This window comes from Triticum dicoccoides, chromosome 3A (genome assembly GCF_002162155.2).
Source record: "Triticum dicoccoides isolate Atlit2015 ecotype Zavitan chromosome 3A, WEW_v2.0, whole genome shotgun sequence".
Lineage (NCBI taxonomy): Eukaryota > Viridiplantae > Streptophyta > Magnoliopsida > Poales > Poaceae > Triticum > Triticum dicoccoides.
This window is the reverse complement of record NC_041384.1, coordinates 100071137-100076744: the sequence shown is the minus strand read 5'-3', so window position 1 is coordinate 100076744 and position 5608 is coordinate 100071137. Positions and strand designations below refer to the sequence as shown.

At 41.7% G+C, this 5608-nt stretch overlaps 1 pseudogene; it reads right to left on the bottom strand.

Moving 5' to 3' along the window:
* Window positions 1-3994: 3994 nt before the first annotated feature.
* On the bottom strand, window positions 3995-4632 carry LOC119271320 (annotated as a pseudogene).
* Between the last annotated feature and the right edge of the window lie 976 nt (window positions 4633-5608).

The window sequence follows — 5608 nt, the reverse complement described above, 5'->3', positions numbered from 1 at the left end:
GCTTCAGTGCTTGTAGTCGCCGCTAAGTGGTTTATGAATCTGAATGTAATTTTTATTATTTCTAGTGTTTGTTATATTGCTATGATTGAAGATGAATAGATCGACAGTTTCCCGCAAAAAAATCAAAATCAAAAACAAAATAATGAAATTTTCGATGGAAGATTGAAACCCTTTAAGAAAAAAGAAAGTAAAAAAACAAAAGAAAAATAAAATAATGAAATTTTCTAGGGAAGAATGGAACCCTTTAAGAAGAAAGAAAATGAAAACTAAAACAAATAAAAAATAATGAAGTTTTCTATGGAAGAATGAAACCCTTTAAGAAAAAAAATACAAAAACTAAAACTAGAACTAGAACAAAATAGTGGAGTTTTCTATGTAAGAAAAAACCCCTTTAAGAAGAAAGAAAAATAAAAAAACAAAGAACAAAACAAACTAATGAAGTTTTGGGAAAATGAAACCCTTTAAGAAGAAATAAAATTAAAAAATAACTTCCACACAAGTATGCTCTGAAATTGCACTTTTCTAATATGCCAAAAATAAGCATATACGGTGCAAATTTTGCTTATATTATAATTTACACACATGGTGTATCTTACTTGCGTGTATACTTACTTACAAACACAAAAATAAAAATATTTTTCTGAGAAGAAATGAACTATAGTGGTATTGGTACCACCCTTTAAGAAGAAAGGAATTCAAAACAATAATAATGACACAATTTGCACACAATTTACATATAAATTGCACTTGTTTAGTTATGTAAGAATAAACATATTATAGTGTTTTTTACATAAAAAAATTAAACAAGGAACTGATAAGTGGCATTGGTATCGTCTTTAAAATAGGAAATGAATTAAAAACTAAACATAATAAAAAATAAAGTTTTCTAAGAGAAAATAAATTAGCAACATTGGTATTACTCTTAAGAAGAAATAAAATAAAGAAAAACCGTACACACAACTTTGCACTGAAATTGCACTTTTTATAATATGCAGCGAATACACATATAATAATGCAACTTTAGTAGTCTAGTATAATTTACACACATACTGTATTGTACTTCCATGCGTACATACAAATAATAATAGAATGTATTAAATTAGCAAAACAATTAGCATTGGTATTACCCTTAAAGAATAAAGAAAATGAAAAAAAAGTTCCACACAATTAGCATAAAAAATGCACTTTTTATAATATGTAGAATAAATATATAAAAGTGAAGTTTGAGTACTCGGATGTAATTTGTACATGTAGTACTTGCATGTATACATTTTCACGCACTGAACATCCGAAAATACACATAAAGAAATAAGGCTCAACTGAAAAAAAAAGCATACACATGCAGAAAACAAAACTAAACACATGAAAAAAGAGCATATACACACCAAAATCCAGCTCAAGAAGGAAATTGACTGTCCCAAAATAGGTGTCAATCAAATCCAAACAGCCCAGTACCACCAGCGAAATGTGACAGAAAAAATAAAAGCTACACAAATCTTAAAGCACAATCCAAGGGTCAGAAAATCAATTGACCACAAAACAAAAATTCAGCTGACTGAAATCCAGCTAAAATGGGTTTGTAGCATCCTTGACTCTAAAGTTATCATTGCAGTTTTCTTTTAGTTGCAACCTTCACGCCAATGGCTGCACCATCGATGTTAACATCGTGTCTTTTGTTTGGTCATGTGATTGCTTGAATTATTTTCTGTATGCTCAGTCCTTATTTACGATTTTTATTTTGAAGACCAGTTCAACCAGGAGACAATGGATTTTAATCACTGAAGTGAAGTTACCAACATGGCATACAAGGTGGCACAAGATCTGTGAAAATGGTATGCTTGACATAGTAAAGAAGGTACAACACATTCCACATTATTTTTCATCACGGTAGATAGTTATATTGTTCACATGTTTGTTTAGGCCTCCAGGGCAGTCGATAACACCATCAAGAACTCTGAATCGACATTTTTGGACGAGGGAGTGGGTATCGTTGACCATTATTATCCCTTATTTATTTTGAGATATTAATCGAGTCTGCTAATGCTGTTGATATTCTAGATATGTTTCAAATTCTCTCAGCATGATGTTAAAAATTTAGAATCCTAGGTTAGTTTGGTGGCATCGGTTTCCATCTTCATCATGTGTTAATCTTGGCCTTGAATGCCAGTTTCTAGCAGTCTCCGCATAAAATCTCAAATCGAAATTATGGCGAGCAGCTTCTATTTAGACACAATAGGTGATGGACATGATAACATGCAGCTATCCCACAGTCAAACATGCATTTATGCATGTAAAAAGGGCGACAACAACATGCTACCATCAATTGGAGAAGACACACAAGAACATGCAACCATTACACAACTTATATTTCATAAATATTTTACATTATACGTACATCAATCAAATATTTATTTTTTCTACTTCATGAAAATATATATCAAATTATTCTCGCAACAATATGCGGGGTATTATCTAGTTTTCATAATTGATTGTGACTCAAACAATTCTCAGCCCATCATGGCCACCTTAGAATTGAATACGGGTACGAGGATGATCGTCGGCCCGTGGATTATGACCTGCGGCATTACTGGCACCAAGAATACTGGAGCCGCCTGGCACACCGGATTACTCAGCTCTGCCGGCCGGAACGCCGCGGCGTGGGGTTGTGTATGTTGGGTACAGGGGCGGAGCCAGCGTTGTGGCGTTGGGTTCAAATGAACCCAACGATTTTCTGCTGCCACGTACGTGTATGTAGGTTATCCTGTGCGTGAACCCATTAGAAAACCAAGGCTGCACCCATCGGAATTTAGAATTCACAAGCGAAAAGCCTTTTAGTCCAGAAATCTTCACACGACTAGCCCAGCTAAGGCCCATACGTAAACTGCTACTGCCCCTTGCGTGCGTTAGATGACTCGTAACAACCACCCGGCAAGGGTGGTTAGCGATCTCATCTCAAAAAAAAAAAGATGACTCGTAACGCATCAGGTCAAAACGCATCAGGTCGCAGGTGTTGTGAATCGACGACTCTCGCTCGCCAAGACTTAAGCGGTCTTCCCTCTAGTCCGCCTCTCCCCATCTTGTTCGCCCATCGCGGCGACGGCGCATCCGCCTAGTCTTCGCCAGCCAGCCCGGAAGGAAGCAATAGCACGTCGGCGTGCAGTATAAATTCAAGATACTAATAGATCATCGCATATTCTTCTTCTTATGCATGTTCTATTTAGCCTAGCCTTTGCCCTAATTTTCTGATTAACTTTTCCTGAAGTTTGATTGATCTCGGCAGTGAAGCAATATTTCTCAAAGAGAAACCAATCACCAGATTCAGATTATGATGTAGGCACTTCAAGGCCACCTGTTAGATGCAGGTAAAGTGCATCAAATGTCGTTGATGTAAGTACTCTTACAGATTTCGAAAAAAGAAAAATCCATCTATACAGAGAACTGATATTAAGATAATCCATCTATTATTTGTGTTATGCCTTTTTCACAGATCATAACGAGGGGCAAGTTGTGAGTGATGCATTGGTAATTAATTGACTGGAATGGTCGAAAGGGAGCAGACTGTAATGTGAGTGATTGTACATGCTTCTTTTGATTTATGGTATTATACACTTGTCAATGTAACTTGACTATTTTGCCGGTGTTTTCGGGAAGGAGAAGCCGCACCAGAAGCTATGAAGTTTTTTTTGGAATTACTCTATTCACAATATGTAAACAAGAGATTTTTATAATATCATCCAACTGGTATGTCTTGCTGTTTTTCTTTGCAAATGTTATACTTTTTTGTTTTCAATGTATAAAATATAAGTGCTATCATATTTGTATTTGGGTGCTAGCCTCTCGTTATATGGTAGTGTGAAATTAGACATTGTACTTAATTATGTCATACCAAATCTTCACAATAAATCAGTCATGAACCCATTGGCTCGATTTTCTGGCTCCGCCCCTGGTTGGGTAGCTCTGGCTGCTGATGTCGACGTAGATCAAAGAAGCCGTGTCATTTGCCGGGCCTGCCGTCAACAAAGGCGACGACGCTATCCGGCGTGCCAGAGCAGGGGCGAGCGGCGGCTTGGAGGGCGCCGTGCCAGCCGTCGACGTCTCGCACAACGGATTCGGCGAAGTCGTGATCCGCGGCAAGAGAGAGGGAGCGGGAGCGGCCAGGCCCTGGGAGGGCCGCCCGTCGACGTCGGCCGGCTTCGCCGGCAATAGAGCCGGCGACGTCGCGCTACGCCGCATGGGAGCTGGTTTTCCGAGGGCCTGGGAGGTCGGCGACGGGGCGGCGGCGGCGTCGCGGAACAGGTAGACCCGGAACCGGCGCGTGTTCTGGTCGTTGAACAGCCGGACCTGCAGATCCCGGTAGAGCAGCATGTCCAGCATGTCCCGCAGGTCCTCGTCCGTGTCCACGTCGCAGAGCGAGTCCAGCCCCTCGCCGGAGTAGCAGTACTTGACGGAGAAGTCAGAGAAGCCCGCGCGCGCCGCCAGCAGGTCGCGGAAGCCCCTCGTCGAGACGGACGAGACGACGTTGAGGAGCAGGTCCTCACCGTCGACGTACCTCGGCGGCCGACCCTGGGCGCGCTCGATCCTCCTGCCGTAGCTAACCATGAGCTTCACGCGGCGCTGCTGGTCGATTGCCATGCTCTGTGCCGTTCTTCTAGCGAACGGGATTCCAATGATCCGGTGGGTGGAGCTAGACTGGACTGGAGGGGGGCGTCAAACTTATATTGGTTCACCTTTGCCCCTTGGAACGAGAGACGGACCCGGACTCATGACCGAACGAGGGTGGCAATAGGATAGTTTTCCTCAACTACGACAGAACGAGGAAGGCCCTTCTCTTTCTCTCCAATATATACTGCTTGTCGGACCGTGCTCCCACATCGCACTTGGCGGCGCGACACCCTCTCTTCCTCTCTTCTCCGCCCTCCTCCCCTGTTTCCTTTTGCTTCTTCCACTCTCCGTTCGAGTCTCTGCTCTGATCTACCTCCCTGGCACATCTCAGCTCATTGTAAACTGTAAAACAATAGGTTTAGGGAACTGGCCCATCCCTCTAGGGGTGGCCTATCTCATATATATATAACAAGGGGGTACAACGTTACATCGTACGTATTCATATACGTACACATATACAGGAGCTATACAGTCTAACACCCTCCCTCAATCTTAGCCACTTCCTAAAGAATCTAGAAGGGTAAGATTGCGCCGACAATGCTCAAACTGTGGAAGAGGTAACGGCTTGGTAAAGATGTCTGCAAGTTGATCTTTGGAGGAGATAAACTTGATCTGTAGTTGCTTCTGAGATACCCGTTCCCGTACAAAATGATAGTCCACTTCGATGTGTTTCGTTCGGGCATGAAATACTGGATTAGCAGATAGATATGTAGCACCGATGTTATCACACCAAAGAATAGGAGACTATGATTGAGATATACCCAACTCCTGAAGTAAAGACTGCACCCAGATAATCTCTGCAGTTGCATTAGCCACAGCCTTATACTCAGCTTCAGTACTGCTACGTGAAACAGTAGCTTGTTTCTGAACACTCCAGGCGATCAAAGTAGAGCCAAAGAACACAGCATAGCCCCCCGTGGATCGCCTGTCATCCGGACTGCCAGCC